The sequence below is a fragment of the Eupeodes corollae genome, chromosome 2, assembly GCF_945859685.1.
Source record: "Eupeodes corollae chromosome 2, idEupCoro1.1, whole genome shotgun sequence".
Lineage (NCBI taxonomy): Eukaryota > Metazoa > Arthropoda > Insecta > Diptera > Syrphidae > Eupeodes > Eupeodes corollae.
In genome coordinates, this window is record NC_079148.1 from 49,496,197 (window position 1) to 49,510,300 (window position 14,104).

Below are 14,104 nucleotides of genomic sequence, written 5' to 3' on the forward strand. Positions count from 1 at the left end.
AACAAAAAATATACGTTTAAATATAAAAAAATAAAAAAAAAACAATCGGTAAATAATTTAAAAAAATAATAAATATTTTTGAAGTTTAAAAATTGTCAAAAGGGACTGAAAAAAGTGAAACATTTCTATTTGCAACTTCGTGGTGGTTAAACAAAAATCAAAAGTGAAAATCAGAATGTTTCAGATTTGGATTAAATTTTTTTAAGGATTAAGACAATTCCGTAAGAACCGAAAACCATGGCAGATTTTCCCACAACAAATAAAACGATGGCTTAAAACATCTAAAAACTATTATTATGTTTTTCAAAGTCGAGTTTCTCAAACTTAAATCTAAGATTAGAATAGAAAGATCAAAAGGGTTTAGTTTTGAAAACCAAGGAATAAATTTGAATGTACTTTCCAGTGTAAAATAAAATATTGTATGTAAACACTTTACGGATACTTCGCCTTAGAGTCATAAATATGAATTTCTTACTGCACAATTTCAGGCTATTGAAAAAATGTTCTTAAATATCATCCAATTTCAAACGTCCAATATTTCCTTGGAAGTTATGCCCACATAAAGTGTAAAAAGGAACTTTATGTATTTTTTAACCATTTGAAGAATATTTAAAAAAAAAACATTATTTTCAGTTGTCCTGGACCTTAAATTTGTAGCTAGTATAAAAATTGGGGCACCTTTGCTGTTCAGTACACCAAGATTGCATCATCTGATATTCCAGAGATTTGTATTTCGTTATTTTGAGTTTTCAAGAAAATGTGTCAAAAAAAAAGTTAAAGAAAAAGCTTTTTGAACACAAATTGAATATTAACGCTTAATTTAAAACTAAATTGTTACTCAAACAAAATGTGGTAGATAGTTTGTATTTTGTTTATAGAATGTTCTAAAAAAATATTAAAACACGTAAGAACTCATTCAACCAAGTCCTTAAGTTCCTTTAACTCAAAAAAGATTTACATGAGTTCTAACTTTTTTCAAAACGAAGAACAAATCGCGTTTTAAATCAGTTTTAGAACTTCTGTAGTCAAGAAAATTGTTCGATTTTGAGTTTAAATGAAAAAGAATAATTTTTTAAATTTTCTTTATTTCAAATCGTTTGTTACTGAGAAGATTTAAAAACGTACATATGTATATCAAATTTAGTTAACACAATTGATCTATAGCAACACAAAAATTAGCACCAATTTTAATTCTTGTACAGTGCATCTCTAACGCCCATATTATTGAGTTTCTTCAAAACTAGTTTTTTGTTGGCAAAAATAGTTAAAAAATTGTTCCAACTTTTGAGTTTTTCAGAAATTTCATTTCAATTTCAAAAAAAATTGGTTTCTAAATAATTTTTTTAAAAAACCTAAAACCTCGAAAAATTTGTAGATCTTATTGTTTCGCCGTTAAACTAGTTTTAAGGAAACTCTATATTATGGATTGCAGCTTTCTCAAAAGCCTGGTTTGAAGGTTTCAAATGCAGTGTTTGCTAATTTGATTGGCATTGTACGTCGAAGCAAAACAATTATCCGATAACCTTGATATTTTACCTACAGGCTTTTGAATCTATCTATTTTCTCTAAGTCGACGTATACAGCATATTTTAGCTTGGACTATTTTGCGTTGAAAGTGTAATCATTTTATGGGATAGACTTTTTTATAACGACGCCGTTTTGCTTGGTATTTTAAAAAAATATTAGGTCATAATACATACACAAAATACTCTATAGTCTGCTCTTAGTTTTAGTTGCTCTATCGGCCAAACTTATGGTCGCATTGGAGAACAGCCTTAATAACACCAGTTTCTTCCGATATCACCGATATCAGTTTTTGTACATTAATAAATAATGGAATACAAAATTCGTTTGGCCAAATATATTCTAAATTTTCCAAACATATTCACTCAGAACTTATGTTTAAGAAATTCTCCGAAATCACTGAAATTTTAAGCGAAATTCTGAACGACTAATTTTAGAAAGCACTTTTTATAACAACAATTGTTCTTGGAGAATTTTTCAAATACTCTTTGGAGGATTTTTAAAATACTATTGGAGAATATTGAAGTTTCACTGAAAGGAATTGAACTAAAGACTTCTGGCACAAGAGTCCTACGAACTTATCATCATGGCACGGGTATTAAAAAATATTGGAAACGCTTATTAATACACTAATTTTAGCCAGTTCATTAATTTTTAAAATATCGAAAACCGTAACTCCAAGGAAAACATGCTTTGAGCAGTGTATTATTTCCAAAGTTCAACATTCTAAAGACTTATTCAGTTTTTAACGGCAATTTAACAATAATTGCTTGAAATTTTATTTCGAGATATAAAATTAAAAATCGTTTCTTAAAAATTTAATTTAACATAAATCATCAATTTTTTAGTTTTAAGAAAAAAATAAGGCAAACACAATTAAAAACTTTTTTGTTCCACTATCGAGTGGAATATTGAAGTGATTTCCTTGGGCATTTTTGTCATCCCTATAACTGTTATTTAAAAATTAAAATTTCTTCAACTTACCCAATAAATTGCACCAATTTTTTTTATTAAACTATAATTTTGAGTTAAAACATAATTTAAAATTTATCAATTTAAAATCATTTATAGATATTTATTCACTCATTTTGTACAAATAGAACGTTTTCCGTAAATATAGAGATGAAAAATGAACAAAATAAAATATAAATAAAATTTATTTATCCACTTCCTTTTGCGCTTAATAAACATAATGTTGCTGATGTTTGTTGTCGACTTTGCGCGTTTCTCTCGAAGTTATTTTGGCCATATGTGCGGTTTTCACAGGCGATTGTAGTTCTTCACCACATATATACCGTTCCGTGTTTTTAACTTTTTTTTTGTTGAAAATATCCTTTTTATTTTTTGATTTTTGTTTTGTATTCAATTTTGTTTTTGTTTATAACCCTCTGTGTTGAGTTTATTTTATTTTTATTTGTTTGTTGTTGTTTTTGTTGCTGTTGTACTGCCATATTGTGATGCTAACGGCTGTTTCAGCAGTGGCATTTCCACACAGCCAATAACTGACATTTTCCGTCATTTTTATCCCACAGACAATGAGGTCCGGCTCCGGATGGCATATCAGTTCTTTCCCATTCCATTGGTTTATACCCTTACCTCTAGATATTCCTACTTCAAAGTCCAAACCAATTTGGTTGCCTCTTGTTTGAGTTTCAACTGGAGCCACTGACAATCGTGATGATGAGTTTTCATGTTTCATTCATTTGTGCGAAAACGCGGAAAATTTTTATCATATAAAGTGTATAAGGTATATTTAAATGTTTTTCACGCAGTTGTTTCTCTTTTTGTGCTTTATTTTTTTTTAAATATTTTTTTCATTAAGTTATGAATTAAGCATACAGTAAAGATAGGCGTAAATAGGTTCATGTTTTTTTTAGACTTGTTCATCAGGTGCAAATTCGGAAAATATTTGATAACCTTAAAGATGAAAAACGGGCTAACATCAAATACTTTGAGCCACTAGGAAAACATTGTGGCTTCATAAAACAAGTAACAGTATTCAAATTAAATATAGTTTTCCAATATAATGTTTCATTTCGATATTGAATATACAATTACATAAATAGTATTTTTTTAAGAGAAATTCATAATTTTTGAAGCACCATGTTTTTTCATGAAATTCCATGACCAATTCTTACAACTGCTGTTGAATGTCCTCCATTATTTACAAATTCAATTTAAAAGCCTTAAATTGATTGCATCGGAAAAAATATAAAAATCAAACCTCTAGATTTTTTTTGCAGTTTTGCAGTTGATTTTATTGATTTCAGTGGGTTGTTGAAGCAAGTTTTAAGTAATAACGTAGTTTTTACTCGCCACATGTTAAAAGATGAAAGTTTTAAAAATGATAGCTACTGAAACTGTGTAAATGAAACATCTTCTTGGAAACAACTGTACCAACATTAGATTACAGTTCTTGCAATTATAGAGGTACTAAAAAGCCGCACAAAAAGGACTTCAAATGTCATACTATGTCTTCTCTGCCTTCAAAAAAAGCAGTTTGGCTACTGTTAGACAACCTTTATTCAAATTACCTTGATTTGACATTATTATTGTAATGGGTCCGATTCGTCGAATTAAAAATGTTGACATTTCTCGACGTTTTAAGGTTCCTAGAGTCGAAATAAAAGATTTTTAGAAAGATTTCTGTGCGTGCGGCTGTACGTACGTTCGCGACGTTTTATCGTCGTCCATAGCTCAAGAACCAGAAGAGCCTTCAAACAAATTTTGCTATACGAATAATATTTTAAAAAGATGCAGAAAGGGCTTTCTAGAAAATTGCGTGGGTGGTTTTTTTTTACCATAGCAGTTTAAAAAAAGGTGAACATTTTAGTTAACCCTAAATATCTTACGAACCAAACACGCTAGAGACTTGAATTAAATTTTATATAATATATTGTGACGTAATACCAAATAAGCATATTTTTGGAAAACACTCCATTTAACGTTTTTTTATAAATCGAAAAAAACTAAAAAACAAAATTTGTCATCTCAAAAATATTACGAATAAAAAATGATTTCATATCCAAAACAATATTGTGCCATGAAAAATAACGTTTTTAACATCTGGTTAAATGTTGAGAAAAATCAAATTGAAAAACCTAAAAAAAACATCACTCAAAGTTAAATAAATAAATTGGGTGGCGCAACAGTCCATTAAGAACCAGGGCCTAGTGACTTACAACTCTCAACCATTCCTGTGTGCGAGTAATGTTGTCAGGAATGGAGAGGACCTACAGTTTATATGCCGATTCCGAACGGCTAATTTTGAGAAAGCACTTTTTCATGACAAGAGTTACTCTTGGAGAATTTGTCAATTCCTCGCAAGAGGCAGTACCCGTGAAAAGACTTAAGATGGCATAGTCAGGGATCGAACCCAAGACCTCTGGCATGACAGTCCAACGTCACTCAAAGTTAGTAAAAGTTTATTTCCTACTCAAATATCTTTTCAAAAACTTGAGATTATGGCTTCAAACTAATTTTATTTTATAAGAAATATTTTTTTCAACATTCGGACAAATTTTGAGAAAAATCGATTGACAGTTTTTCTTATAAAAAAAACAATATTAAAACTTGGTAAAAATTTACTTTTGACTCAAATAGCTTTTCAAAAATTAAAAATATTCGCTTCAAACTTGTTTTCGATATTCAGTAGTTTTTTTATAAAAATCCAACAGTCGGTATTTTCATGAAAAAATAAAATCTACAAAAAATAGTACGCAAATTTGGTAAAAATTGATGTTAGGTTTTTGATATATCTCTTAAATTAATTTCATTCATCCAATTTGTAAAAATTTAAGAAAAGCTGCTAAAATTGGTGAAAATTTGTTTCGACTAAAAATCTCGTTAACAAAACTAGATTTTGAAATAAAACTATTTCATTAGATCCAAAATATTGTTGGTGATTTTGAAATTTTTAAGAATAATTCAACTGGCAACTTTTTAACCCAACACGAAAACCTACAAACTTTTAAGTAAAACAAATCGACAGACGGGATGGAAAGTTATCAGTGTGGTTCGCATCCCAGCCTTTTAAAGCTATTTTTACAAGATTAACATTATAAAAATTATTTTATTTGATAATTGCCTCAAGCCTTTACACACAAAATATTTATTAAAGCAAATTTTTCTTTGTTCTTATAATACTTGAGTAGAAAACTATTTCTTACCTGTTTTTTTTTTTTTAATTTTCGTGTTTTGTTTAAAATAGGATTTTTCTAAAAAAAAGAACTTAAAGTTAGCAACAATATTTTTCATATGCTAAAATATTTTTAAAAGTTTTTATTTCTTATGAAAAAAATCGAAATCAATAGGTTTTTGTATTCTCGAGATATTTGAACCAGTTTTTTTGTACATTTATTTTTTTATAAAAAGATTTGCATTTTTCTTAATATTTTACAAAATTTTGTGTATGTTTTATTAGATAATTTTTCAATTTTTGTCAAGGTATTCGAATCGAAAGTTAATTTTTACTAACATATAAGTGATCAACTTTTAGAAGTATTTTTTGCTTTAATTTGTTTGTAAGAAAAATATCACTTCTGTTTTTCTAAAAAAATGTCCGCAGTTCAAAAACGTTGTTCCTTGATGCATATAATTATTTTTAATTCAACATAAATTTTGTCCCAAATCTCCGATGTAACAAATATTTGTTTTGAATCTGTATCACTTTTATAATGTATTACACGTATACACAACTTAATTGAAGTTGATAGCGGTATTATTTTGAGCAATACTTGTGGGATATCGGTATAGGGAAATCAAGAAAGTGGTCAACTGACGACATCAATCGTAATTCTGTCAATGAAAGGTTTACTACTACACCTACGTTCCTTAACTTAATCTCAAGTTCTCATTCTCAAATTGAAGAGGAATCAACTGATATAAACATTTTCTTACAACTTTGTAAGAATACAAGAAGAGAATGTTACGGAATCCATAATGTCAATCAAGTCAAATATCACAGGCTTAGTTTTAATGGAACCTAAGTTCGTTTAACTGTTACTACCATATTTACTTTGCTTCATTACTCTCATATTTAATAGCATATTAATCACATCGAAGATTCTTTTAGATTGAAAAAAAGGCACTGTTGTAGTTCCTATTCCTAAAAATGCTACTGGGTTCCGGCCCATTACCATTCTCCCGTTTTTCTTAAAGGTGTTGAAAATAACTATTTTAAAGCAGATACAGAATTGCTTATCGACCTTCATAAGGCTTAGTAATCTGGTTTTCGAGCAAAGCGCAGATGTAAATCAGCCTTATTTCTTTTGACTGATAAGAATCGGAATAGATAAATGATAAAATGACACTGTCAACATTATTGGGCTTTTCTTAGGCCTTTGACACTGTAAGTGTCTGGAATAAGCTGATAAATTATTTTGGCTTCTCCGTAGAGTCTTTTAAAGCAGTTTATTTGTACTTTAATTGTAAACAAGAATGTGCTTTGAAAAAGGAAACGATGACACTTTTCTGAATGTCTCTGCTGGAGTGCCTCAGGGATCTTTCCTTGGACCTATCCTTTTTTGATATATTCGAATTAACTGCCCATATTATTAAAATCTGTATGATTCATTTGTATGACGATGATTTTTAGCATATTATAAGTATCATATTTTAGTAATCCCTTGCTTCGAAAATTATGCAGTAGTTTTAATAAATGAGGACTTACACCTCATCCTACAATTATGAAAAGCACTTTTGATCCATTGTAAAATCTTTGATCCTTCGAAGCTAAGGCACTTAAAGTTGGGATTAATTATGTCAACTCAGGTAGGAATCTAGAACTTATTTTCAACTTGCTCTATCCCTGATACCAATTATTCTATATTCATGTAATTTGGACTCTGCTGTTAGCCGAAAACTAAATAATATGCATAACAATATTACCCGCTATGTTTTTGATCTACAACGAATCGTTAAAGAGGTAGGTCTTCATTTGTCATTATTTATTTCATTTTATATTTAGAACCTATTTCTTTCTTTCTTAAATTTAAATGTTTTATTTGATTTTAACAGTAGTATGCGTGGCATGGGTAGTTAGTGTGTTGAACTGTCATGCCAGAGGTCTTGGGTTCGATCTCTATCTATGTAAAGTTTTTATTCCAGGGTGCTGTCTTTTCCAGGAATTGACAAATTCTCCAAGATTTTTCACTTTTTTTAAAATGTCTGTATTGGAAAAAATCACCTACATACTTAATTTTTAATTTTTTTTTGACGTTGAGAAATGTCAAAATTTTCAATTCGACAAATAAGATCGATTACAATAATGATGTATTTTAAATTAAAAATGTATGTTTACTTGTCATTTTCTTGTTTACTGTATTTAAGTTTTTGTGTTTATTTGACCCGACCTAATTCCACAGCATCGACTGTAAAATTAAATTCCCCAAGTTATTATCATTACCTTCCAATTGGAATTTAAATAGCTGTTTATTAAAATGAGTAAGTTCTTCTATCGTGCACATTTCCCTCCAATGAATGTTCATATACATATGAGTCAAAGCTGACTCCTAAAATTCATAGAAAACAAACAAAAACTGATGTCCTTTTAGCTTATTTTTACCAACGATAATGACAAAAATTATTTTTAAAAGCTAAAAACTGACAAATAATAATAAAAAAAACATCAAACATTTTATCACACATTGCCATATCCTTAATTCATATAATCAACTGCCAGATTGTTTGGAGTTCTCTATTCTTGCGGAAATTGTTGAGCGAAAAACAAAAACAAAAACGACAATGCTTCAAATCTATAGATGTGGAAAGGACCATGACAACGTATACAGATTAACCGGAGGAATAAAATGTCCTTGGGCAAAAAAAAAACACACATTAGTCCCGCGATTTAATTCACATCTGTGGTGGCATATTATATTTTTTTTTTCTTCCGCCACCACACCGTGTTCCATTTGCCCGCGCCGTATAAATTTCATATATGGGGTGGAAAAGTGCGCGGTGTATTTTGTGAAAATAATTATTTAAATTTTCTATATCATTTTTTTAATTTCAATTCTTCTTTTTTCTTTTGTGTTAATTCTCTATCGCACTTTGTCACATTTTATGAGGACACACATATGGTTAAGGGGGGTAGTTGAAAAATTAAAAAAAAAAAACGCCTTGCCAACTTTGGGGAGGCTTGAGCACTCTAGCTGTTCTATGATTCCACTTAAAAACCCATCTTTTGGGAGTTGAAAACTTGGGTTGGGAGTATTTTTTAAATACTCTGTGTTGTTTTGTTTGACCAACTCTGAGTTGATTTGCTTTTTTAAAAATATTTTTTTTTCATTTTTTTTTGTCCGTCAGGTGGTTTGAAATTTACAGTAAGATTGAAAGAAATTCGGACATGAATCAAGAAATTTTGGAAACTTAAGAATTTGTGGTATTTATAAAAAAAATGAAGAAATCTAACATCATTTTTCGAGTAACTTATATAAAAGTAATAATTTGAGATGTTCGGAAACATATGTCCACGTACTTTACAAATGCTGGCATATTTTTTGTCGAAATTTCTTAAAGCAACATTTTGTAAGATTATTCTTGGCTGTGAAATTCATAAAAAGTGAGTCTGGAGTAATTAGTTTTTGAAATTTGAGATATCTAGAAAATCACACTGAATACCAAGGTTGTCAAATTATAGTGTTGCTTCAGTTCCGACTTCTAAATAAAGCTAGAACGTTAGGTGTAAATACAAACTTATATTATCGAAAAAAAAACATTGTAAAGGGTGATTTCTTAAAAGCTATAGAAACGTTTTTAAAAAAAAATAACACATGCAACTTAGAAAAATGCATGAAATCTTTATTTGAATCGATAGTACGGTCCATATAATTTAATGTTTGAAGATTATCTCATGCAAATGTCGAAATTGACCGCTCTTCAAATGGTCCATGCGCTAAGTAAAATTTTGTCATATTCTTTCCAACATTTCGGTCGGTATCTCACGAATAAATGCTTCAATGTTGTCTTCCAATGCGTCAATTGAAGCGGGCTTATCACAAAAAATAGTCTAAAGGCGTTAAATTGCACGTTCTAGGCGGCCCATCCACCGAACGTGAAATAAAATGTTCCCCGAACTCGCCTCTCAATAAGTCCATTGTTACGCGTGCAGTGTAGCATGTGGCACCATTAGCAATTACCTTACGATTCTCATCATCTTTGAAGAAGCTCGGTCCAATGATGCCACCAGCCAATAAACCGCACCAAACTGTGACTTTTTCTATATGCGTTGGTAGCTCTTGCAATGCTTCTGGCTGATATTCACTCCAAAATCGACAATTCTGCTTACGTACCCATCGATCCAAAAATGAGCTTCGTCGATGAACACAGTTTTTCCGTAAAAAGTGAATCTTCGGCCAACTTTCCAAGAGCTCAATCACCAAACATTTTACTTTGCAGTAGGTTGTTAGGCTTCAATTCTGCACCAGCTGTATTTTGAAAGGCATCACACCTAAATCCTTCCACAAAATTTTCCACGTTTGTTGAGTAACAGAGGCCCAATTGCTGTCAACGCACGGCGGCGCCGAAACGATAATTGATGGTCATCATTAACACTTTCGATACAGCTGCGATATTTTGTTCAGTTCGCACTCTACGTGAGAGTGTTGGTGGTTTAATATCGAACAATGTAAATTTGGTGCAAAATTTAGTCACAATAGCCCAAATAGCCGCTTAGTGGTCGATTCAACATTTCTTCAATAAAATGGAAGAAATGCGCGATGAACTTTCTTAACAGAGCACGCATTTTGATAATAAAAATTAAATAATTTGCAAGCGTTTTTTGTTTGTAAGACGATTCATGCTTAAATTATAGACCAAACTGAAGATGTTTTCAGTAAAACAAAACACGAAACGTGCGTCAGCTGTTTAAACCTGTGTTTCCATAAGAAAATAGCTAAAAAATAAACCTGTATTAGTCTTTTTAAGGATATGTAAATTTTTGATCTTGTAACTAATGCGTTGTTTTGAGGTTATTACATCAACTTTTTGAAATATATTACAAACAAATTAAAATAATGTTGAAAACGGGTATTTCCGTACCTGAGAGATTCGGAATCAGGAATGAAAATTAATCTTAAAACGATATAGGTATTCAAAAACATTAGCGAATTATTTTTAAGGTTTTTAAAAGCTTTGGATATATAGTCAAATGAAGACTCATAAGTCATCTCATGAATATAATTTATTGCTAAAAACCGTTTTTGGCTAACCATTTTTACACTGTGGTAGAAACATTTAACGATGAGAATTCAGAACACACGTATTCTTGGAAGTATTAATAAAATAAATTTAGTGACGTTACAACTCGTGGCATAGTGAGTTCAATTTTTAATAATTTTTGTCCTCGAGTAATGTCAAGAACTGGGAGGACTTGTAATTCTTATTTTAAATCTAAACTAATAATTTGAGAAGTTCTTTTTATTGCAATAATTACTTTTGGTCGATTACGTATTACTCTGTGCATAAACTCCAGTGTGACAGGATCTTTCTTGTAAAATTTCAATTTATTTAAAAAATCGAAATCTTTACCGTGGAGTCGGAAATTTTGGACTGTTAGACATCGAGTGAATCAGAAACTGATTCAATATTAACTAAGCAAATTATGGAAATGATAGATGATTCAGACGTGGAATCATTTGTTAAAGACAAGTCAATGCAAGGAAGTAGTGGAAAAAGAAATCGTATATCAAAAACTACCTAGAGAAAGTTGTGTTTAACTTTTTGAAATGTTTCGGATTGAAACTTTGAAATTAAACACTTTTTTTATTTTTTATTTTCCAATATTTAACCATTAAAAATCCACAAAACAAACTATTAAATGAAAGCAACTCCTACTACTCGCTTGCTGTGCTATGTTGTCTTGTTGCAACTTTCTTCAGTTAACAAACAGACGTTTTTGAAACGTTGTGCAACGTCGTAAGACTTTTTGTATGAAGTTTTTAAGTAAGCAAGCAAGCTGACCTGTCGTCTTTTCTGTCAAAAATCAGAGATTAGTCTTTTTTTCGAATCGATTTCTCAATTCGTTTTCAACACACAATTTAAAAGAAAAGAAATACAGAACTGATTTTACTTTTTTGTTAGAAATTTTGCATGTCTCAATAAAAACAGTTGTTTTTTCTTGATTTTGTATTCTATCCCTGACATTTTTCGTTGTTTAACTTAAGGCTTCGGTTTGAATAAGTTTATCTTTTGTGAAATGTACTGTCAAAAATTTGTTAGAGTCAAGTTCCAAGTATCATTCCAATTATTTTTTTCAATTCAATTCAAAAGCCAATGCGACTTTTAGAATTAGGCATGTTCGCAAAAAGTGTGAACATGTTTTGCAACTGTCACATTTAGTTTAGTCGCGCTTACGTTTAAAACGCGAGTATTGTCGTGAATTGCACTTTCTATTAGTCTCTGTAGAAATTCGGTTCCGATTTACAATGTTTGGTTCAGGATTTTCTACTTCAAAATCTGAATACTCCACCTAATCTGTCAAATTTTGTGTTCAGGAGAAGAACGGTCTTAAATGTAAACTTTGGCGTAAATAAATCTGTAAACAACATAAATTAATGAAATAGTGTAGTTAAACTTACGGCAAAACGGGTCGAAATACTGTTTTTTTTCTAGAAGTCTGTATGATGAAAATTCTGTATAATATTTTAAAACACTTTGAACTTAGAATATAGTATGCCAAAATGTTATATGAACAAAGCACCGTATGTCATAACACTGTACCTCGAGTTTGTATTATCAAAAGCACACTTTTTAAGAATAAAGTGTGTTGTGATAATAAAAAATCGAGATACAGTGTTATGACATACTCTTTGTTTCCTGTTGAAATAAAAACCAGCACTTGATGTATTTTTTAAAAACCAGAACAAATGTTTAATCAGAATTTAGAAAGGAGACGTACATTTGTATATATATAAAAATGACAATAATAACAATGAAGATTGTAAACAAATTTACATAAACCACTATTACAAAAAAATGCAAAATATTGATATGGTAATGAAAAAAAAATCACGTAAAACTTAAAATTCAGCAACTTTTTAGAGATACAAAACTTGAATGTTAATTCAAAAAATAATTCACACATATTTCTGTCTTAAAATGTTTTGCCGACGCTTAGTGTTATGTTATTATCATTCTCAAAAATTATGTGTTTTAATAAGTCTCTTCTTCAAAACACTGTTAATAGGTTAAAAAAGAAAAATCATGTTGATAATTTAAAAATAGTGTCTATTTAGCTTACAGAGTTTAGAAATACAAAAATGAATTTAGACTTTACAGAATTTTGTAAAACAAAATTTTGACATACAATATTTTAAATACAGTATTTAGCCTGTTATTTTTAAACGGTTATTTAAAGGTTGTCCGTGGCAGTTTAAAACATGACCTGAGTTAAACAAACATATTTACATATGTATGCCTAAGTTGTGTAAGCAGGTTTTGAGGTCCTTTATATTTTAGAACTTAGGTTACTAGGGAAGTAAGTCATGTGTAAAAACCATAGTTTCTTGTATTCTATTTTATTAGAGTAGTTTCAAAGCAACTCACATATTCTCTATTTATTTAAATGCTTGGGAAACAAATAAAATTTCATACATAAAGGGTGTCCCAAAATTAACGCCAGATTTGAATTAAATAGAAAACTCCGTTTTTAGTCTTTTGATAGTTATATTTTTACTGACTCGTAAAGTACATAGGATAGGGTTATGTATGGAATAACACATCGGAAAAATGGCCTCCACGGCTTTGCATGCACATGCGCACTCTTTTGTTGAAATTTTCCATGACCATTCTGCATAAATGTGGCTGAATTCCGTTGATGCAGCGTTGAATCTCCTCCTTTAATGCACGGGTGGTTGTGGGCTTGTTGACATAGACTTGTGATTTCAAATAACCCCATAAAAAGAAGTCTAATGGTGTTAAATCACACGATCTAGGAGGCCAATTTTGATCACCGAAACGATAGAGTAAACGACCTGGAAATGTCTCATGCAGTAATTGAATTGTTTCACGGCCTGTATGACATGTGGCACCGTCTTGTTGAAACCACATATTGGACACATCAATATCATCCAATTTTGGCAGAAAGAACTGCGTGATCATGTCGCGATATCGAGCACCAGTAACAGTCACTGCTTGACCATCATTTTCAAAAAAATATGACGCAATTATGCCTCCAGCCCAAAATCCACACCATACAGTCACGCGTTGTGGAAGCATTTGTTTTTCGCCAATCACATGTGGGTTCCGAAGCCCAAATGCGGCAATTTTGGCGATTGACAAAGCCATCAAGATGAAAATGTGCTTCATCGCTTAGGATGATTTTGCTCGAAAAATCAGGGTCCATTTGTTGATGTTCAATAATCCATTCAACGAACTCTCTTCTCTGTCCATGGTCATTAGGCTTCAATTGTTGTGTTAATTGAATTTTGTAAGCATGAAGACACAGATCTTTGGTGAGTATACGCTGTAGAGAGGTTCTTGAAATTTGCAATTCTTGTCCACGGCGCATCCAATTGAGGTTCCTGGATTGTCAGCAACACTCTCACGCACTGCTTCGACATTCACATTTGAACGGCTT